The sequence below is a fragment of the Rhinatrema bivittatum genome, chromosome 8, assembly GCF_901001135.1.
Source record: "Rhinatrema bivittatum chromosome 8, aRhiBiv1.1, whole genome shotgun sequence".
Lineage (NCBI taxonomy): Eukaryota > Metazoa > Chordata > Amphibia > Gymnophiona > Rhinatrematidae > Rhinatrema > Rhinatrema bivittatum.
Window position 1 is genome coordinate 268,437,443 of NC_042622.1, and position 23,350 is coordinate 268,460,792.

The 23,350-nt window shown below is 47.0% G+C and overlaps 1 long non-coding RNA gene and 2 other non-coding genes across 11 annotated transcripts; all 3 read right to left on the bottom strand.

The window, feature by feature from the left end:
- Positions 1–1,620: 1,620 nt before the first annotated feature.
- Positions 1,621–19,595, bottom strand: LOC115096344. Of its 9 annotated transcripts, none has more exons than XR_003858049.1 (5): positions 15,930–15,990; positions 13,314–13,426; positions 12,593–12,781; positions 9,841–9,902; positions 1,621–1,887 (listed from the first exon to the last, which is right to left on the bottom strand). It is a non-coding gene; the product is annotated as an uncharacterized LOC115096344 (long non-coding RNA). The 9 variants fall into 9 exon arrangements; XR_003858046.1 differs by having other exon boundaries at positions 12,593–12,789; positions 15,930–15,989; XR_003858048.1 differs by lacking the exon at positions 15,930–15,990 and adding an exon at positions 15,046–15,923 and having other exon boundaries at positions 12,593–12,789.
- LOC115098386 lies at positions 9,654–9,797 on the bottom strand. The gene has a single exon (XR_003858484.1). It is a non-coding gene; the product is annotated as a small nucleolar RNA SNORA79 (small nucleolar RNA).
- On the bottom strand, positions 11,817–11,894 carry LOC115098394. Its single transcript, XR_003858491.1, has one exon. It is a non-coding gene; the product is annotated as a small nucleolar RNA SNORD126 (small nucleolar RNA).
- Positions 19,596–23,350: the final 3,755 nt, after the last annotated feature.

Genomic DNA, 23,350 nt, shown 5'->3' on the forward strand with positions numbered 1-23,350 from the left:
AGCCCTCAAACCATCAACTTATATCCGATCTTTTTTGTCAAACGTGGTTGACAAAACGGTTCATAAGCAATTACAGTGAATTTTAGACGATCATAATGTCCTCAACCAATATCAATTTTGTTTTGGACCTTCTCTTAGGATGGAAACCTTTCTTATTTTTAGTTTTGATATCATTAGATGCAGATTTGAAAGGGGAACCAAATTAATTTTGGCATTATTAGATATGTCCGCTGCATGTGACACTATTATTCACCAAATGTTAATATGTCTTCAAAATTTAGTGCATTCTGCAACTGTTTTGAGATGGTTTTTCTTTCCTGACTGGATGCAGTTATCAGGTCCGAGTTGGTCAAGCCTCTTTCAGTTGGCATTCTATAGAGACTATAGAGTCCCTCAAGGATCTTACGTGTTAGCCTCCCTGTAATATTTATCTGCGACCAGGCTGCAGCCTCCTAGCACATGCTGGGGTTAGCTACCAACAATTTGTTGTTTTGTTGTTTTTTTTTTTTAACTGATCACAAATAAACTGTATGAGGCTTATCAGCAAATAATGAACTGCATGAGCGAACTAAATGAGTGGCTGACAGATTACGCCTGCCCATTAAATAAAGATTATCTTATTGGACCATTCCCCTCAGGTAAACCTTCCACCACGTCTTCTATTTGATGACCGTAAGATACTTTTTGCTACACAAGTTAAGAATCATGGGGTTTGATGGAAGCTAACGTATCAAAGCTGCAGGTGAAGGCAATATGTAGATCAGTCTTTTTCTAACTCCGGATGCTGAGGAAGTTAGAGCCATATTTACTGGTGGGTAACTTTCGGACTATTTTACAATCATTAATATTTATGGGATTAGATTACTTCCTTGTATACAGCTGCCAGGCTCAACATTGTGAGCTCTCCAAATAGTCCAGAATGCCACTGCAAGGGCAGTGGATAGGGACTCAGCTGAGGGAGCTCATTGCCCCAGTATTACATTCCTTACATCAGCTCCCTATTAACTGGAGAAATACATTTAAAATAAATACTTAGGGTAATACAGAAAGTACTAAGCAGAGAAACCCCCGTCTATGTAAGTGGGTTGTCAAAAGTTTGTAAACAGTCAAGGGCCCGAAGATGAGCTGGGTATAGTTTGTTGCATGCTCCTTCCCTGCACTTAGTGTGGCTTGATGAAATGTGTACAAAGGCTTTTACGGGTGGTGGTCCGCACTCTCAGAAGAGCTTAGAGTGCATGCCAATTTTACAAACAGGATGAAAGCATCCCGATTAACAACTGACACTAGCTAAGTCTTGCCCTTATGTCGGCTAGCCGTTTGTAGAGCAGGGGAGTCTGCAAGTATTGAAGCTGGAGTCAGAGTAACGTGAAATTAAGCGTATGTAGACTGATGGAGCCTTGTCATGTTTCACTAGATATATAGTCTGTGTATTATCTGGTTTTTAACATTATATTTTATTGAAAGTCAAAATTATTTTACAATACACTGTTGGTATTCAACTTTCCAATCTATAGTACATAATCTTCCCCCCCCCCCAATCCTTCCAGTCCCCTCACCGGGTATATTCTTGCAAAATGTATTATCAATGTTCTATCGTAAATCATTCAGAATTCTAGACTGGACAGTTTACATATTTTATTTTATTTTAATAAATAAATACTTAGTCATTCTGTTAGTCTGCTTAAGCACAGAGAAATAAAGGTCAGGAAATAAGCAGTAGGTGAGCCCCATCTCCTGGAGGAGCAGTTGACATGGCTTTGCTGACTTGTATTTCTATGTTCTTCTTATCGAATGAATGAGTTCTGGATGAATACATTGTATAGGTGTCAGATTTTTAACATCTGTTGTTTGGACCACCTCCCCAGGACAAGACTGCTCCTTTTCACCCTGTGCAGAGAAGGAAAAAAAAAAAAACACAAAACCAAACAGATTTCAGATACTGGAGCCAAACTATGTTTTAACACAATCCACTGGCTGGAAATAAGCTGACAGAAGGCTGCAGGGCCACAGCTCATGACACTGACGGTTGTGGCTCTAAGGTAGGATAGGGGAAGAGGAAAGAGGAATCAGCTGACAGTTGCCTGGGCAGTATAGCACACCACATCTTAAGATATGCCCCCAACTGCATCCCAGAAGTATTGTCAATTAAAAATTATTAAAAAAAAAAGTTATTAAAGGTCGCACATTGTTTTTATAGTACACAGACCTTTCAGCAGATATATAGCTGACATTCATTACACAAGTAGTTTTCTCTCTCACCCTCGAATAAAACCAACTGTTCCAGAAAGACAGCGTAAAGATAAGGTGTAAATATAAATATAATGTCAATTAAGCTAGGGCACGACTAGTGGCACCTCTCAACTAACAACCTCAAGGTGCCCGGTCCTAAATAGAATGTAAATTGACTTAATTGCAGATCCTCACTTCAGAGAGACCTTTGGCTATAGAAATAGCGATGCAAAAACGAGCCCTTCAGGTTGACTACATGAAGTGCCTAAAGAACAGGGCACATCTGCTCATTCAGTAACTGAGGAGGATATTTTCAGAAGCAGACACCACTTCAGACTTACACATCTATTGCAGTAATTCTCCAGCAGAAGACACATTTTAAAGTGGACACTCCCTTACTAAGGACAGGGCCCAGGACCAGATCTGGATCGCTTCCTGATACAGAAGGTACGATCCCATACCTTCCTGCTTGTTGACATACCACATAGATACTTGGTTGTCTGTCTGGATCAGGACAATTTTGTTGGATGCCCACAGAGCGTACTTTATCACCCGGAGCTCCAGGAAATTAACAATGTGTTTCCTGCATGGACCAGAGGTCCTAGTAGCGGAGCCCCTCTACCTGTGCACCCCACCCCAGTGTGGAGGCATCCATGGTTAGGACAATTTGGGTAGGGGGCTCTGGAAGTATATTCCCCATTTTAAATTTGAGAATACCCGCCACCAGGACAGAGTCCTGGAGAGATAGGGTGATTTGGATGCAATCCTGGAGGCTGTGTGGCCTGGTGCCACTGCGACCTCAGGGTCCATTGGGCTCTGCCCATGTACAAATGTGCCAAGGGAGTAACATGGACGGTTGCGGCCATGTGGCACAACAGCTTCAACTTGTGCCAAGTTGACACCCGCTGGCTCTGTTGAATCACTGTCGCCATGGACCTCAAAGTTACCACCCTGGAATGTGGCAGGAAGGTTTTTGCCCGAGCTGGGTCTAGCAGGGCTCCTATGAAATCCAAGTGAGGTGACGGGCTGAGATGGAACTTTGGGTAGTTGATGACAAAGCCTAGTGACTCCAACACTCGAATGGTCAAGTGCATGGACTGAGTGGCTTCTGAATGAGATGTGCTCTTGACCAGCCAATTGTCCACATAAGGGAAAACATGCACTTCAAGCCTGCAAAGGTGTGCCCTCCCCATGGCCAGGCATTTTGTGAAGATATATGGGGCCAACGCTAACCTGAACAACAACACTCTGTACGGGAAGTGTTGCTTTCCCACCACAAATCTACTTCCTGTAACTTGGGAAGATCTCTATGTGAGTGTACATGTCCTTCAAAAATCGAGGGAGTATAGTCCGTTCTCTTTTTGTAAAAGGGGAATCAAGGTACCCAAGGAAACCATCTTGAACTTTTCTCTTTTTAGAAACATGGTCAATGCCCTCAGGTCCAGGATGGGATGGAGTCCTCCTGTTCTCTTTGGAATCAGGAAGTACCAGGAGTAGAATCCCTGCCCTCTTTGCATTGATGTTAGACCCCTCTGGCCATTAAGAGGGTGAAGAGCTTCCTAATCAGTACCTTTTGGTGCACTATTGGCCCCCAAAACAAGCATAGAAGGCAATTTGGAGGGACACCCAATAGGTTTAATTGGTATCCTTGATGGACAGAACCCACTGGTCTGAAGTTAAACTTGTTGAAAGAAAGAGTGGACCCTTGAACCGAGGAGTTGATGCTGCCTGTGGGGGAGACTCCCACAGGCCCCCTCCGCCAGGAGGTGAGGCCGGATGGGAAGCAGAGGCCAGCTGGAGCTTTGCCAATACCAGCCCTTGGGTACCGGAGCCGGATGGACTTAGGTGGGCCTTTGCATGGACGAGGAAAGGCAAGGTGATAGTTCCAGGTCAGGTCCAATCTGAAGGTCAGAGGCAGGCGGCGATACTCGAAGTCGGGTCCAGGCCAAAGGACAGAAGCGAAGGTCCATCTGGTGTCAAGGTGACAGGAGGCAGGAATATGGGAACGCAGCTAACGAAGGGTCTTACTGTTAGGGCTTACCTTATATAGGGAGTGTCCAGTGATGTCATCACGCCACGGGCCCTTTAAATCTTTGTGGGAGACGCACGCACACGTAGAGGGGCGCCCAGCCCGAGAGGAAGGCAGCGGTGCCTCAGGTGCAGCCACGGGCAAGGCAGCAGCAGCAGCAGCAGCGAGACAGCTCGGCCCGGGAAGGGCTGCTGCATCGGGGTGAGAACTGGGAAGTGGCAGAGCAGCGCGGTGTCTGTACCGGCTCCATTCCATGGCGGGCTGGTGTCGGGAGAAAAGTGTAGCCGACCGTGGGGGCCCTGTGGTCAGCACACGTAACAATACTGGGCCACTGATTTGCGAAGAATCACAGCCTGCCCCCACGCTTATGCTCCCTACAATCCAGTCAAAACCCCATCCTGGGATTTGACTGGGGTGCCGGTTGCTGCTTGTGATGGCTGCGGGAGCTCACAAGCTGCGAACAGGAGCAAGGGGCTGTAGGACAGTACTTCCTCTGGTGGTAGAAAGACTTCCTCTGATCCTGTCTCGCTGACCTCCTGGCTAAGGAGGGCGGGTCGGAAGTGCTGGTGGAGAGTGGTTGGAGGGTCTCATGGTGGCCCTGTAACTGGGTTACCGCATCCCTCACCTTATCTCCTAAGGGATTCTCTCCCGTACCGTCAGTCAGAAATCCGAGGCCCGCAGCCATTCCATTCTGCGGGTGCCTATTCCCACTGCAGAGACTCTTGATGCCGTGTCAAAAATATCATAGGTTGTATGAACCTCATGTTTTCCGCACTCCAAGCCCTTATGCACCAGCGAGATGATGGGTGTCCTGCTGCTGGTGAGGCAGCTGCTCTGCCACCTCCTGCGAGTACTGGTTCGTGTAGAGCTGGGTAGGAGGCAATGAGCATGGCTCCCTGGAACATTTTCCTCCCAAGAGCATTCATTGCCCTGTGACCCTTCCCCAGGGACACAGAGGTGTGGGTCAGAGCGCTTGGCCCTCGAGGGCAGATTAGACTACCGAATGGTGCGCATATTGAATCCATTAGCTTTCTGGACGAGGTAAACCCCATCCGCCTTTCTGTTCATGGGAGGTACTGTGAGAGGGTGTTCCCCTATCCACCGGGACTGCCAAGATCTCCTTAGGAGCCTCCACGAACTGGAGGATTTCCAGCATTTTGTGCCTGGCATTCTTCTTCATCAACTGTAAAAGGGATGGCCTCTGCCATCGCCCGCACAAAACCTGCAAAGATTGTGTCCTCTAGTGGAGACTTCCTTCGTTCCTCTGGAGGAGATGGCTCTAGGGGGGGGGGGGGGGGGGGGGGGAGACCCTCTGAGCTCTCAGAGGAGGAATCTGCAGCCTCACCTCCCCAGGGGTCATACGGAGCTTCATCCTCACTATAGTCCACCTGCGAACCCCTTGACTATAAGAACGATATCTAAAGCGGACACCTCGTCCCCATCGGGGGAAATAGAAGAAAACCCAGGAACAATCGATGATGTCTGCCGCGGAAGGGCCCACACATGTAGGAGTCTCAGATGCTATACCAACCAGAATCCAATAATATTGCTGGTTTACTCAGTGAAATAGATATAGAACCTATAGTTAGACCACCCGTTTTTCTCTTTAGAAACAAGATGGGAAACCCTAGTTGTGATAAATAAGAATTTTACATTATCTTTAAGACCACTGGTAAAAAGAATAGAAAATGTTGATCCTAAAGTTAATAACGTAATAGCTGATAATATTAAAAGAGACCAGGTTATAGAGTCAACTAAGGTAGATTTTAAAAAATTGGTTGAACAGAATGCAATGCTAATAAAAGAGAATCAATAGGTCAAGAGGAAAATTTGGAAAACCAGATCCGTAATAAAACTTAAGGGTGGTAAATTTCCCTAGAATTCCTGAAATTTCAGGGAAGGAAATGGGGAACAAATTTGCTTTGGAGTTTTTAAAAATTCCGCAGCAAGCTTTGCCCCCTTTGAATCAAATCTATTATATCTTCCTTCTTGGAAGAAAGAGACGAAGGACCAGGTCTTTCAAGAGATCTCTCCTTTGAATGTATCAAAATTGCTAGAATCATCTCAGCTAGGGGAGGCCCAACCGGCCACTATGGTTCTCGCTTTCTTGTTAAACACAGACAGAGATTGGGTCTTCAGGTTGTATTTTAGAAATATTAAAGAGAAATTCTATCAATTCAATGTAAGGATTTTTCCAGACGTAACAAAAGAAACACAATTGAAAAGAAGGCAATTTCTCTTAATGAGACCTCAACTGTTACAGATGGGAGCCTTGTTTAAACTAAGGTTCCCGTGTAGATGTTTTATATCTTATCAAAGTGTCAGGTACTGCTTCTAGCAACCTTCACAACTGACAAAATTCATCACAGATAGAACCAAGGATGAAGGATTGATTATAACAACCCCCTAGAGAGTTACTTGATTATTTAGCGAACAATCGGTAACTCCTCAGCTAGGATTGTATTTTAATGTCTCAGTATATGATGTTTGGGTATTAGAAACCTTCAAGTGATTAAAGGTAAACCCCTTCTATTTGAGGACTTTGGAAATTATGGTACAAACAATATTTTTCCTTTATAAAAATCTTGTGTAATTAAATTGGTTTTTGTTTCAAACCATAAGATGTAAATATATCAAGGGGTTCTTGATTATGTAATGTGAAAATTAATAAAAAATAAAAACACAAAACTGAAGGAACATTTTGGCATTTTCTCCCCTCTGCTGCTCTTTTACGTATGTGATACAGAATTCACGTCTCCCCACCCTCTGCTTTCTGCAGCTCACGGCAATAACCTGCAGAGCCTATATCCATCTGTTCACATGCACGCCCAATACATACGTGTGCATGGACAGACAACAAAGCATCGGGAATACTTGCTTTCTTACTAAAGCACACCCAAACAGGCGATTCATACATTTTAATAAATGTAAAATGTCCTAACACTTAAAAAGGTCTAGGCGATGAACAAGAGTAGTGTCATAGCATAAAACATACAAACAAAATAATACATTCATATAAAATTAATCATAAAATCAAATATAAATACATAAGTAAAATTAAAGCATGAAATTAAAAACAAACATAATTACAACATAAAATTAAAATAGAACTAACATTAGGACAGGTTGAACAAATAGGTTTTCTGAAATTCTTGAGAGTGTCACATTGACAAAGGTCAGCTTTTCAAGGTGGAAATTTCTGGTAACAATTCATTACTAGTAACCGGAAAGCGATTCTCTAATGCAGAGGTGGCTAACTCCAGTACTCAACAGCCACAAACCGGTCTGATTTTAAGGATATCCACAACGAATATGCAAGAGATACCTTTACATTCAATATAGGCAGTGCATGCAAGTGTGTCTCATGCATATTCGTTGTGGATATCCTGAAAACTAGACCCATTTATAGCTCTTGAGGACAGGAATGGACCATCCCTGCACTAGACCTTACAACTTTGGAGGTCAGAAAAGATCTCCCGCCATCTACTGGCTGTCAGCACTCATACCGACAATGAATAGGAGGCAGAAGCAGCAGTGTTTGAGAGAAATGCTTACTGCCTTAACATAAGAACATAAGTGGCCATACTGGGTCAGACCAAGGGTCCAACAAGCCCAGCATCCTGTTTCCAACAGAGGCCAAACCAGGTCACAAATACCTGACAAGTATCCAAACATTAAAAAGATCCCATGCTACTAATGCTAGTGGTTTTTCCCTAAATCAACTGATTAATAGCATTTTATGGGTTCTCCTTCAGGAACTTGTCCAAACTTGTCTTAAATCCAGCTAAGCTAACTGCCTTGACCACATCCAATGAATTCCAGAGCTTAATTGTGCTTTGAGTAAGAAAGATTGATCTCAGATTTGTTTTAAATGTGCTCCTTGCTAACTTCATGAAATTATTTATTTAAGATTTGTATTTTCTGCTTTTTAGCACTTCAAAGCAGATTACATTCAGGTACTGTAGGAACTCCTAGCCTTGAAACAGAAAATAACCAATTCATATTTTCCAGTTTGTCCTTTCATGATTTTATAGTCCTCTCTCATTTCCCCTCCTCAGTTATCTCTTCTCCAAGCTGAGCAGCACTAACCTCTTCAGCCTTTCCTCATAGGGGCACAGTTCCACCCCCTTTATCATTTTGGCCGCCCTTCTGTCTCTTCTCCAGTGCAACTACATTTATTTTTAGATGTGGCAACCACAAATGCACAAAGTACTCAAGGTGCAGTCTCACCACGAAGTGATACTGAGGCATTACGACATTCTCCGTTTTATTCACCTTTCCCTTCCTAATAATTCCTAACATTGTTCATTTTTTTTTTTGACTGCTGCAGCACACCAAGCCAATTTTAATATATTATCCACTAGGATGCCTAAATGTTTTTCCTGGGTGGGGAGGAAGAATAGCAAAAACTCTCGCTCCCACTGACCCCCAGGTACTAGAAGCGCAACCAGACACCACCGCACAAGCAGCCTGCCTAACTTTTTTTTTTTTTTTAAACGTTGACAGACAGGAGGGAAAGAAGTAAAAAGGATACGTCCCTGAAGAGCTGGCAGAGACTGCAAGAGCTGAAGGAGGAGGGAGCGGGACCACCAGCTATCACACCGCCGGCAAACTTCAGGAGCAAATTTTGGGGTTCCCAACCCTTGCAGGTCCCAATAACCTACTACCAGGGAGGATGCTCCCACCAGGACCTAACAACCCCCTGGAAGGCCAAAAAAAAAAAAAAAAAAAAAAAAAAAAAGAGAGGGATTTCAGGTTAAGTTAAAATTTAGCTTGGGATCAGAACCGCAGGTTTTGCACTATCCCCATCTGCTCAAAGCACCAACCTACAGCGCCTGATTTACTAAAGCTTTTCTCTCATTCTCTAGCTACAGGAAAAATGCTTGGAAATGAGCCCCTTAGACTGTAAAAGCCCTTTCTGGGGCAGGGACTCACCTATTCACCTACAGCACCTAGAGAGACGAATAATTCAATGCAAATTATTTACCTGCCAAAGGTAAATGGGGTTTATGTTAACACAGAAAAGATCCCAGGGTATGGTTCCTGTGTAAACAGCTGCTCGCTGTTTCTCATGGCCTGCGCTTTTTCATTTAAAAGGACCAGTTCTCTATTCACAAGTAAAGTAGACAGATTAGAGCTGAAAGAAGGGAAGAAATATACATCTCTGAAAGCTTCAAACTTTCCAAAAAAGTGACCATCAGCAGAAAGGACACGTCAGACTCCGGAAAGCAGGTGAGCAGACAGCAAGCAAAGGTGGGGCATGGTGTGGGTCTCAATATTTAGCAGCATTGTGACTCAGTACCAGACCTAGTGCTTGCAGCACCTCACACGCTATAATGGAAAGGCACACAGGTATCCCACTAGCAAGAAGGGGGAAACCATCTCCTCCCAATTTGTCTGTCCAACCCCGCAAAATTCAGAAGGCACAGGCGGGCAGCCCCTGCCCGAGCACCAGTCTGAGTGAAGAAGGCCGCGTTAATCTACGACAGCCTAAAATCCCACTGCCCAAACCTGGGGACAGTGAGAGGAACAGCTGTCGGCAAAAGCACTATAAACAATCCCAGAGCAGATCAATCACCTACCCTAAAGTCGTCCATCCCATCAATGATTCCTCTACGTGGCCTGGTCTTCAAAGGCACATCTCCTGCCAAAATAACACAAGATCAAAGAATCTGTTTTCTTCCATTTCCAATAAGTCTATTCCTTGGTTCCCTACGGATAAACCTCCCACAGTATCTCCCAATTCTAGATCTCTTCACTAGGCCTTCAGTGATTTTAGGTCTCCCCTATGGATAAACCTCCCACAGTATCTCCCAATTCTAGAACTCTTCACTAGGCCTTCTGTGATTTTAGGTCTCCCCTATGGATAAACCTCCCACAGTATCTCCCAATTCTAGATCTCTTCACTAGGCCTTCAGTGATTTTAGGTCTCCCCTATGGATAAACCTCCCACAGTATCTCCCAATTCTAGATCTCTTCACTAGGCGTTCAGTGATTTTAGGTCTCCCCTATGGATAAACCTCCCACAGTACATCCCAATTCTAGAACTCTTCACTAGGCCTTCAGTGATTTTAGGTCTCCCCTATGGATAAACCTCCCACAGTATCTCCCAATTCTAGAACTCTTCACTAGGCCTTCAGTGATTTTAGGCCTCCCCTATGGATAAACCTCCCACAGTACATCCCAATTCTAGAACTCTTCACTAGGCCTTCAGTGATTTTAGGCCTCCCCTATGGATAAACCTCCCACAGTATCTCCCAATTCTAGAACTCTTCACTAGGCCTTCAGTGATTTTAGGTCTCCCTATGGATAAACCTCCCACAGTATCTCCCAATTCTAGAACTCTTCACTAGGCCTTCAGTGATTTTAGGCCTCCCCTATGGATAAACCTCCCACAGTATCTCCCAATTCTAGAACTCTTCACTAGGCCTTCAGTGATTTTAGGTCTCCCTATGGATAAACCTCCCACAGTATCTCCCAATTCTAGAACTCTTCACTAGGCCTTCAGTGATTTTAGGTCTCCCTATGGATAAACCTCCCACAGTACATCCCAATTCTAGAACTCTTCACTAGGCCTTCAGTGATTTTAGGTCTCCCCTATGGATAAACCTCCCACAGTATCTCCCAATTCTAGAACTCTTCACTAGGCCTTCAGTGATTTTAGGTCTCCCTATGGATAAACCTCCCACAGTACATCCCAATTCTAGAACTCTTCACTAGGCCTTCAGTAATTTTAGGTCTCCCTATGGATAAACCTCCCACAGTACATCCCAATTCTAGAACTCTTCACTAGGCCTTCAGTGATTTTAGGTCTGATAACTTTACCCACCCTACCCTCTCAGAAATCATTGCCTTGAAAATATTTCTCTTTCAAACCTGGAGCCTTGTTTTGGATTTTAACACGTGGATACACAATTCTCTGACTTGTTAAATGTACCTGGATCCCCGCTGTCTTCCTCCTCAGCGATTTATTCTGGAAACCATAACGCACACTAGATTCCCTGCAAGCCCCATCAGTACCAGGGATGGGGGCTGAACCCTTCCATGGACCTCTTTTAATAAGCTACTGCCCTTGGAAAGTGTTCAGACTATGACCATCACAGGTGTTTCTTTTAAAACTAAAGAACATTTACAAATCCCAGTGTGGCCAGTGCAGCTAGTCTGCTACTGGCCAATTCTCCAAGGCAAGACACTGTTTTAGGACGCTGTCATCTCCGCCCTTGTTTTACTCATCCAACTTATAAATGATTGCAGCTCACAGCACATGCAGGCATTAAAAGATACACCCTGCCGGCATTATATATACTGGCAGAGTGAGGCACAGAGATGTGCTGCTCCGCTGTGTCATGTAAACGAAGCTGCTTCACAATCTATAGATTAAAACACGAGCAGGAGGTGGCCAGAAGAATGCGATACCACAGACGTCTCTGGGTGAGACCGACCAGCAGAGCAGATCATGCAACAGAGAACAGCATTGTTGTGTCTTCCTCCTTCCATAGCAGTGTTTAATATCAATATACAGAGAGAAAAAACCCCAGCTTCTGCCCAGGCAGGAGTCGGTCTGCTCAGGGCACGCATGTAATCATGAGGTGATCAGCTGAAACACGGACTAACATGCAACTCATCATTGCAGAGGCTCCACTCACTGCCTGCTCCAGAGATGAAAAAGCAGTGTTTGAGGGCAAAACTAACAGGTGATGCACAAATCTTTTCTGCATTTCAGGTTACAGTTAACCCATGCGCATTCACCTCCTACGAGGGCTCTGATCTGTACCCTCATTACCCGTGCACCACACAATTCCCCTCTACTACCTCAGCACAGACCACTCTGCAGCAACCGTTTCCACTACTGATACAGATTGGTGCGCTCGGCCAAGCTACCAAAGGCAGTCGTTAATTTCAGATGGCACCAGGCAAGTGAACAGAAAAGCAACTGCTTTTCTGTGCACCCTCTGACTTAATATCATAGCCCCAAAAATTAAAAAAAAATTTAAATCGGCCTGCGGCCTGGGAAACTGATGCTTCACTTTGCATGCGTCAGTTTTTCAAACCCATGGCTGACAGCTGCTGCTTCTGCCAATAAGGAGGCGCTAGTCCCTAGTGCCTCCTTATTCGTGCGGGCCCTAATTTAAATAAAGAATTGCGCACCCAGGAGAGGGGCCTGGGCGCGCGTTGGGACAGGGGGGGCTCGCCTCGGAGCGCCGGCTCTCCTGCAGACTTTATTGAATCGGTCTGAAAGAAAGCAAGAGGCCAACTTAAAAGCAAACAAACAAAAAACAACCCCACATATTTGCCTCTGCAAGTTATTAAATAAAACTGTAATAAATTTGCTACCTGGAAAAACAGTGCTCAGGGAACATCACTGTCCAAATGGTTTCACCACGGACAATGCATGTCCTCATCTGCTGCTCAACAGAGAAGATGGGTTGTTATGTTCTGCCGGGCTCTGTCCATCCCCGGCCTTCTGATCTCCTCATTGTTAACCCGGCAGAGGTAGGTGCTCCAGCTCCCACCCATGGTGACCTAGATACCTGAGAAGAGGGGGAATGATTACCATTTTTTGTTCTGTTAGTGCACGAGTAGCTTGCTCAAACCCTACTGAACTTCCAAGCCCAAATGGGACCTGCTCTGAGAATCTGAATAGAGGCTTTCTAGTTCTTTGAGTACTCAGCAAAGCAGACCAAATTTCCTTTTTCTGGATTCTTAGAATGCCACCGTAAAACAGATTCACTGCTACATTAACTCAAACAAAGAAAAAATTATTGGTTCTTCCCCAAAGAATAGCACAGCCAGGGGGGCATGTCCATGGCTCCGGCCTACAAGCAAGCTTCTTCCTCGAGCTCCCTAGGGCCCGGTGGGACACAACCTTCCGAGTAGCCCCCTTTTTGACCACTTCCAAACTGCACAAGGGCGCTGGCATTTTTTTTTCATCTTTGCAAGGCGACATGACGAGTTGCATGAAGCAAGCAGGGACGGAGCTGACCAGCGGGGGAAAGCGGACAAAATGGCAGCAGATGGCCTGATTGCGGAGGGCCTCTCAGATCAAAGAACTCACCTGCACTGTAGCCACTGCCCTGGCCCAACAATTACAGTGCATCCAGTCTTTGGTCGATGGTATTCAAGAAAAAAAATGGAGCAGTGCGCAAACGGCACAGACAGCAACACAATCTACAATTGAAGACCACGAGGTGAGACTGACAGGCTTAGACTCCAGTACGGCAGAGCTAGGGAAACACTGGATTTATTATTGGCTTATAGGAATAATTTACAAACACTAAATGGCTGAATGCAGACAACATGCATAAATACATACGTATATATAAAAAAGCAGATATTACGTTCCTAGCCATAAGGGCTCAAGAGATCTATCAGTGCTTCCATCTCCGGGAACTGGGTTGAATCTGATCCCATTACATTTTGTTCATTTTTATATAGTTTGTGAGAAATCTAACATTGCCTGAGGCAGGTAGGGGTCCTCATTGTTCTTATCAGTCCTGGTGCCACAGTTAAGCACATCAGACCTTTGTTCTTGGGCACAGTCCTAATTAATAACATTTGCATAAGTGAGAGACGCCTCTCTTCTGCTCTAAACCTTAGCAAATAGGCCTGCTAAACCTTGCAACAATTATTTGGGGGATGCACAAGCAGAAAATAATTATGCAAGTAGCAATGAGATGCAGGATCAGACGTCTGTAACAGTTCTGTATACCTGCACGGGTGTAAATTAAGTTAACCAGTTCTGAAGAGGCCAGGCACAGAATCCGTTTTCTATATTCTTATGTACATTCTGTGTGTGTCTCTAAATCCGTGGTTCCTAATCCTGTCCTGGGGACCCTCAGCCAGTCGGGTTTTCAGGATATCCACAATGAATATGCATGAGAGAGAATTGCACGTGGAAATTCTCTCTCATGCGTATTCATTGGGGGATGGGGGGTCCCAGGACAGGGTTTGGAACCCTTGCTCTAAATTCATCAAGAGCCAGATTCAAGCAAAATAATCCTATAACAGATCATCCCGGTCCCCATTACAAAGCATCAAAGTCCAGCATACACACATGCACAAATTTCTTACAGCACTCACGATATCTTTAAAAAATAAAATAAAAAAAACACAACTTATGCATCAGTTTATATTTTAGGATGGGAGGGAGATAGAGGGGAAAGGAAGTGGTATTACATTTTGCATTTCTCTCCCCTTCCTTCCAGTGGCCTTTTCTAGTTATTCCCAGCCTGGAAGGAGCTGCAGTTGATCCTCGCTCACACACATTTCACTAGACTTGTAAATAATGAAAGCAGCATTCTTGGATAACTTTGTAGACCAGGGCCGGGGTTAGCTTTTTTGCTGCCATGTCTGAACAATCACTGTGCTGTTCCCCCATCCCCCCCACTTTATTTTTTTTTTAAAACACGTAGGGGTCTATTTTCAGCAGATGTGCAGCTCTCTCATTCACTGCGCCTCCCCTGCCATGCCCCCCCCCCTCTCATTTTCTTCCCTCCCTGCCTCTCATTTCCAGCTCCCCCGACCCCCATCTCATTCCCTGCCCCCACCAGAGTCCTCTCTTTTCCTGGATAGGAAAATGTGGATTTTTAGCTTGCAATTCTGTGGGTACCTCTGCCTCCATCCTTGCTCAATCGCCACGCTCCCATTCCCTTCTTTCTGCCCCCCCCCCCCTCCACACAGCAATCGTATCCTAACAGCCCCCTCCCGGTGCTCAGCAACAGCTCCCCTTCCTCACCCCGGGCCTGCCCAGGTAAAGTCAGTCTGTACGCTTCCAAAGTTCTTCCTACCTGGTGCTGTCTGTCCGCGTCATCCTAGGTGGGACCACCCTGTGCTTTTCACTGGCTCCGCAGTGGGGGTGAAAGCAGCAGGTGCGAGAGGTTTCACACACTTCTTGCAGTACAATTGGGCCTTCTGCGCCTGCATGGTGCTGCCTCTCTCCAGCAGAGACAGCCCTGGTAAAATGGAGGCGCTTGGGGAAATTGTGCACCCCAAGAGAGTGGCTGTTAGCAGGTTAGGAAAATGGACGCTCGTTAATTGAACGTCCCCTTTTCCTAACCTGACTGCTAGCCCCTTTTTTTTTTTTTTTTTTTAAATCGGGGGAAAATATCTCATAGCCTCATCAGCATGCATGTGATGAGCGCTAGTAGCTTCGCACTAATCCTTACAGCATCGCGTCCGCCCGCAGGTTAACCAGTGCGCTGGCAGCACTAGAGCTGATCCCACACTGAAAGACCAGCTTATGTAAAGTAATCGCCTTGCTACGGTACCGAGTTCCTCCTCTCTTCGGCAGTGCATCCCCCCCCCCGGGTCTGTCTTTCTCGTACTGCGATTGGATCTCATGGGGAGAGAAGGGGGGGAAGGGGGGGGGGGGAGGCACAGCCCAGCCTTTCTATACGGTTTTCCCAGCGCTGCAGAGGAAAGAGCACTGCAGCATCATCCTCTTTTATCAAATACCGAGCGCTGCGGCCGCGAGTAATCCCCCTCTGTTAGGCAACAACGAGGCTGAACGCTACAGCCGGGCGCAGTGTTAGCAAAATCGAGTGCTCCCAGGCAAGAATCGCCAAACAGCGCGTCCTCTTATTCCGGCTGGGCATCGTGGGGACGCTGAGTGGCCAATGTGCATCCCTGGGCGCTAATCTGGAGGTGGACGTCTGCTAAAAAATCAAGATACCTGCCACTCAATATGGCTGCACCGTCGAAGCCCTGCCGAAAGGAGAAGCACAGGGTCGCAGACGGGACCTCCCTTCCGCTTCCGTTGCCCATCGCAGCCAATGGGAAGCAAGAGAGGCAGGGGCCGCGCAGGCGCAGAATGGTACAGCTGCTGTAGCGCGCGGCAGGCTCGCGCACGCGGTGGGTACGCCGGCATGGCTTCCTGCACGTGACCTGGCGTCGGAACGCTGCCGGGAAGGAGCCGGCGGAAAGCGCGCGCGGCGGGGGGCTGGGCTGGGCCTGGGCTGCCGCTGAAAATAAAGCCTTGCCAGGAGGAATTTCTGAAGCATTACAGGCAGAATTTGCTGTGGCGAGCGCGGGGGTGAGGGATTCAGGAGGAGGATTTGGCGGTATTCTGCACCTGTGTGGTGGGGGATTAAGAGGCGGATTTTGTTGCTGGGTGGAGGATTAGGCGGGAACTCTATCACTAAGCAGGGGAGGGGGGGTGTCCCTATGTAATGGGTGAAGGGATGGGTGGGATTCTGTCTGCTGCAGGATGTGAGTCAGGGGAAGGGTTGGCCGGGAGATTGTGGGGTTCTGTCACTAAGCAATGTGGTTAGGGGGAGGATTTGGGATTCCGTCTGCTGTGATGTTAGGGTTTGGCGGGATTTTGTTGCTTTGTGATGGCGTTAGGAGGCAGTAAGGGTACCACCTTTTTCAGAGAGCATGACTGGGACACCTGAGGACTGGGAGTGTAGGGCGACCTCCTGTTTACCAAATGCTGCACCAATTATGAATTATAATAGCCATGTACAAGCTAAATTGTGACAGGCCCAGACCCTGCTCCAGCAAGAGAAGGAATGTTACCCAGAGGAACTTTAAACTGCATTAGTGGCAAATGAAGAGGCCTTGTTCTAATGCAGTGAAGGATACCTTATCAGATGTGCCTGTTTGTCACTTTCTGTGCTTTCTTTCCACCCAAAGAAATGGGAGGGGGGAAAAGGACCTGCGGCAAGAGACCCTCCACGAGGTTATACATATTTATCAGCTGGGAAGTATAAGACAGGGAGAGAGCAGCCCTGTGAGAAAGAAAGCAAAGGACCCCCTGGCAGAGCAACCCTGCAACCAAAAGGGAACAGGGAAAAAGAGGAGGTGCAAACCCGGGGAGAAAACCCTAAGTGTGAGAACCTGTGCTGAGGTGTCCCTGGAAGCGAAAGGAGGGTCAGAGGCCCACCTGATCTCCCGGCTTTCATGAAGGGTGAGAACCAGTGCACACAGCTGGCAAGCACCAGAGCCAGAAGCCAGCCTCCTTCCGGCACAGCCTCTCCCCTGCCCATGCTCTCCGCCAGAACCTGCTTCAGGGGTGAACAGAGGCATTGCCTGAACCTTGGAATCAGGGGTGAGTAAGTTAACCATAAGTGTTAGGATCTCAAGCAGGCTAAGGTTTCCGGCATGCGTTACCACCCATGATGCAGAACTTAGGAGCCAGGATGTTAAAGATAGGAATTGTTGTTTTCTAAATGCTATGTCCTGCCAAATCTGATAAAGGTCTAATATTTGTCCCCTGGTTCCGTGTACATAAACTGTCTTCCCCTACCACTGCCCCTTATCCCTCTCCCTTTGTCTCTTTTCCTCTATTCTCCATGCCCTATACCCCTCTCCCCTCCTGTCTTTTTATTCTTAGCCCCTGTTCCCCACTCTTGCTTTCTCCAACCTCTCCTGTGCCCTATTGACTCTCTCCCTTCTCCAGCTCCTGTGCCCTCCCCTGTCTCTCCCTCCTTCCTTCCATGTGGCACCTCTGGCTCTCATCCAGCCTGTGCAACTCCCTCTCTCTAGCCCCCTGCATCCTCCTATTTTTCTTTCCCATCCCATTGTTTTTGCCTCCTCTGATCCTATCTTTCCTCTGAGACATTCCTGGGCTATGCAGGAAGTGCTGCTAGAGCAGCTGGGAGGAGGGAGAGATTGAAATGTGTTCCCATCCCCCAGGGTTGCCAAGTTTTCATGAAAGAACAAGCACTATTTAAAAAAAAAACCAAAACCAAAAAACAAGCCTACAACACTTGAGATTAAAACTACTTTCATAAAATACTTAAATACTTTTGTGAGTGTAATGGCGGAAACAGTGGCTTGTAATAGTATTTAACCGCCTAAAATGTCCCTCAGCTTGTTGTGGATTACATGACATTACACAGATTGTTCCAGACAGTATGTACTAACAGTAAATTTTCAAAGTCACAATTCATTATTCAGTAATGGCTTCTATCTAGCCACCCTCCCCATGCAGGCCGGTTGTATGATTGACTGATTGATGCACCACTACTCCAGTCTCAGCCACTGAACTCTATAGAGCCTTCAAAGTAAAAAATAAAAAACAAAAAAAAGACCAGCCCCCCCCCAAAGCACATGGCAGCCCCCTCCCTCACACACATCCTCCCCCCCCAAAGCACATGGCTGCCCCCTCCCTCCCACGCACATCCTCCCTCCCCCCCCCAAGCACATGGCTGCCCCCTCCCTCACACACACATCCTCCCTCCAGCCCCCAAAGCACATGGCTGCCCCCCACCCCACACATCCTCCCCCACCAAAGCACATGGCTGCCCCCTCCCCCCCCAAAGCACATGGCTGCCCCCTCCCTCACACACACACACATCCTCCCTCCCCCCCCAAAGAACATGGCTGCTCCCTCCCTCACACACACATCCTCCCTCCCCCCTCCCAAAGCACATGGCTGCCCCCTCCCTCACACACACATCCTCCCCCCAAAGCACATGGCTGCCCCCTCCCTCACCCGCACATCCTCCCTCCCCCCCCCCAAAGTACATGGCTGCCCCCTCCCTCACACGCACATCCTCCCAACCCCCCCAAAATACATGGCTGCCCCCCTCCCTCACACGCACATCCTCCCCTCCCCCCCCCCCACAAAGTACATGGCTGCCCCCTCCCTCACCACGCACATCCTCCCTCCAGCCCCCAAAGCACATGGCTGCCCCCCTCCCTCACACACATCCTCCCTCCCCCCCCCCCCAAGTACATGGCTGCCCCCTCCCTCACACGCACATCCTCCCTCCCCCCCCAAAGCACATGGCTGCCCCCTCCCTCACACACACATCCTCCCTCCAGCCCCCAAAGCACATGGCTGCCCCCTCCCTCACACACACATCCTCCCTCCAGCCCCCAAAGCACATGGCTGCCCCCTCCCTCACACGCACATCCTCCCTCCCCCTCCAAAGCACATGGCTGCCCCCTCCCTCACACACACATCCTCCCTCCCCCCCTCCCAAAGCACATGGCTGCCCCCTCCCTCACACACACATTCCCCCCCCCCCCGAAAGCACATGGCTTCCCCCTCCCACACACACACACATCCTCCGTCTCCCCCCCCCCAGCCCCTGGCTGCACCTCCTCACGCACATCCTCCCTACCCCCAAAGCACATGGCTGCCCCCCCTCACACACATTCTCCCTCTCCCCAAAGCACATGGCTGCCCCCAAACTCTTTCCCCCCACTCCCATCTCATCTCTGGGCCCCTGAAACTCATTCCTCTCCCTCCAGGTACCTCTTCTTTTTGATTGCTGCCCTCAAGCTCGCTGTGCTGCATAAAATCTTGCTTGGTCACCGGATACTATTGCTTGCAGTCAGTGCCACTGCTTGTCTGTGTCTGCCCAGTACTCCCTGATGGTGAACAGGTCTTCCCCCCCCCCCCCCCCCTCGTGGCGGCAGCAGCCAATCACAGGGACAGCTGGGCCGAAGTCCCACCCACCCAGCCCAAAAAACCCCATGATTGACAGAAGAAACAGCCCAATAATAAGCAATCCCCAAATTGGAAAAAAAAAAAAAAAAGAGCCAAAACTCACAGGAAACTAAGCAAGGTGGGCAAAGCTGCCGTCTCCCCTCCCCCACAGCTTCCAATCACAATAGAGGGAGGAGGTGGGGAGAGAGCTCAGGTGAGGTCCCACCCCCTCTCCTATAACAGCAGGGGGAGAGGAGATAGGGCAGGGCTGCAGTGCCACTCTCAGGCTGCTCCTTCTGCCTTACTCCCTCTCCCGTCTGTAAACAGGGAGTGGTGCAGAGCTGTAGGAGAAAGTTTGACTATTCCATCTCATCCTCCTGCTAACCCACTTGTCAGGGCTGGACCGGTGCATTTCCCCCCTCTCAGCAGATGCAGGCCGGCCACACTTGTTTCCCTCTGTGGCATCACAGCCACTGCTTAGGGGGGCGCTGCTAGCAGCAGGACTCCTGGATTTTCTCCCTGCAGCAGACAGGAGGACTGAACGCAGTGCAGCAGCGCATCAGGTGGATTGGTGGTCAGGCCACTGGTCAGATCCAGAAGTGCCAGCCGTGATCTGCCCCCCCCCCCCCCCCCCCCCCCCAAAAAAAAACCAAGAACAACAAAAAAAAGGCCACAAGGTAAAGAGAAGAGGGAGCTTAGTCCACTGTCTTCTCCTCCTAAGAGAATCTTTCCCTGCCCCTGTGCCGCTGTTGTGTTTCTGCACTTTCCCGTAGCTACTACTCCTCTCCCCCCCCCCCCCCCTCCTGCTTCCTTATTCTCTCAGGGCTGTTCTATTTAAAAAAAAAAAAAATGAATAGTCCAGCATTTTCGCCAGGAGCAGCTGTACAGTCAGTGCTGGGGAATTGGGGGGGGGGGAGTTCAGTAGGGTTTGAGCAAGCTACTCGTGCACTGACAGAACAAAACATGGTAATCATTCCCTCCTTTCTCAGGTATCTAGGTCACCATGGGTGGGAACTGGAGCACCTACCTCTGCCGGGTTAACAATGAGGAGATCAGAAGGCCGGTGATGGACAGAGCCCGGCAGGACACAACAACCCATCTTCTCTGTTGAGCAGCAGATGAGGACATGCATTGTCCGTGGTGAAACCGTTTGGAGAGTGATGTTCCCTGAGCACCGTTTTTCCAGGTAGCAAATTTATTTCACTTTTATTTAGTAAACTAGCAGAGGCAAATGTGTGGGGTTGTGTTTTGTGGTTTTTTTTTTTTTTTTTTTTTTTGTTTTTTTAAGCAGTGGCGTAGCCACGGGTGGGCCTGGGTGGGCAGCTGCCCACCCAATTTAGACCCAGGCCCACCCAACTGGCACCGGAACTGCAAGGCTGTCGCGGGATCCCATCCCCGCGACAGTGAAGAGGAGGACCCAGGCCTGGCGTGCCATCACGGCACACATGGGGAAGCGGTCCTGCAGCCGTACGGCCGACCGATCTGTTTGGGGGAGGGGGGGAGCAGAAGCGCCGCGCACAGCTTCTGCTCTCCCCCCAGCAGGAAGATGGCTCGGCCGAATGGCCCGAAGATAGCAGGAGGCCAGTGGCAGCAGGAGAGGCCAGCTGATCTTCCTGCTCTGGGGGGGAGAAAGCATAAACTGTGCACAGGCTTGAATGTGTATGTGTGGGTGAGAATGGGAGCCTGGGTGTGTATGGGAGTGAGAGTGGAAGCTTGAATGTGTGTGTGTGTGTGTGGGGGGGGGGGGGGTGAGAATGGATGCGCGTCTGTGTGTGCATAAGAATATAATCAAAATAGAAAGGGGATCAGTTAGAATCCAATTCAAAACACCTATATATACTAACTGTTACAGGATCATGGGTCACCAATATAAGTCCCTGTTAAAAATGTTTAATCTTTATTCAAAATCTCAAATTCTTAAATTAATCTCAATTTTTTATTTTACTATTTTTAATTAAATTATTTTGTGTGTTTTTTTTATAATAAAGAGACAAGGCCTCAGAACTGGTATCTTAGGTCTGGACCTAAAATTGTTAAACCAGTAAGTTGAATCACCGGCCCATTTTTGTAAGTCTCTTATTCTACTTTAAAATAAAATGCCAATGTTGCAAATTGTTGTAAATTCTCAAAACTACTGTGAAATCAATCTTTACATTTTTAAATTCTCAAAACTGCTGTAAAATCAATTTTCTTTATTGGAATTATGTTTTTATAATGGGGATGATGTAAATAATCCCTTCTATATCTCTTTACCAATGATAACAAGAATATTTCACTTGATGCAAAAACATCTGTTCATATTGGTAACTTATATCCCAATTTGTAAGCCCAAAATCTTATAGCGTGCACAGCTGTGTAGTGGTTTCAGAATCTGACTGACTGAAACTTGCCCGATGTTGCAGGAGAGCCGTTTGTAATCTTGCTTTGATGTGGTTTCATTTTTTTAGTGATCAGCTTGCTACACATTTGAATTGAAAACAGCAAAAAACGACTACAAAGTATCAAGGAGGCATGTTACAAATTCTCAAAGCTTATTGCTGATGTCTAGCCAAAGCAATGCAAGCCTCTCTTGAATGCCTGTTGTATCTGCCGATTTAATGCAGCAAAAGGCACTTATCTGAAACTTGTAGCGTCATTCTGGTTTTCTTAGCTTAACAAGTCAGTGCCGTGCTCCACCGCCAACGTTAACGTTTCGCTAAACGCTGCCTCAGGGCGGATTCTGTAAACTAATGTAAAGAACAGAGCAACAGAATTAGTTTAACATCTCAGCCTCAAAATACAATCATTTTAATGGTCTGTACTCACACGTATCTCTCCGCTTTCGGAAGTATCGGGCGTAATTCTGCCAACAAACATGGCTACGGCTTTTTTAAGCTACCCTCCATTTTCAGATGTGTCCAATGAATAATAACGTTTGAACATCCAACGTGCTTACGTCAACTCATCCAACTAATTGTGTTTTTCTTTCATCTTGCAATGAATGGATTAATCAACGAATTAGACTAGTCCACTCAATTTTACCATTAAGACCTTTAGGTTCTTCTGAGCATAATTTGTAAATCCATTCCTGTTCTCGATGATATAATGTTCTCTCCCAATTCCCTTCTCTTATGTCTGAACGTATGTGATCTATGACAAACCAACGTAATTCTTGTATAGTATGTCCTTTGGAAAAAATGGGAAAAAGAGACCAGGACCAACTGATTAAAAAAAAAATACAAAGATCAGACAACAAAGGTAAAAAAAAAAAATATATATATATTTTGAGATGTTAGCAATTTAAATATGTCATCTTTAGGAATGTGCATTTCTTATATTTTTGAATTTTGCTCTTTCTTAAGTAATCCACCGTACATAAGAACATAAGAAATTGCCATACTGGGTCAGACCAAGGGTCCATCAAGCCCAGCATCCTGTTTCCAACAGAGGCCAAACCAGGCCACAAGAACCTGGCAATTACCCAAACACTAAGAACATCCCATGCTACTGATGCAATTAATAGCAGTGGCTATTCCCTAAGTAAACTTGATTAATAGCAGTTAATGGACTTCTCTTCCAAGAACTTATCCAAACCTTTTTTAAACACAGCTATACTAACTGCACTAATCACATCCTCTGGCAACAAATTCCAGAGTTTAATTGTGCGTTGAGTAAAATAGAACTTTCTCCGATTAGTTTTAAATGTGCCCCATGCTAAATTCATGGAGTGCCCT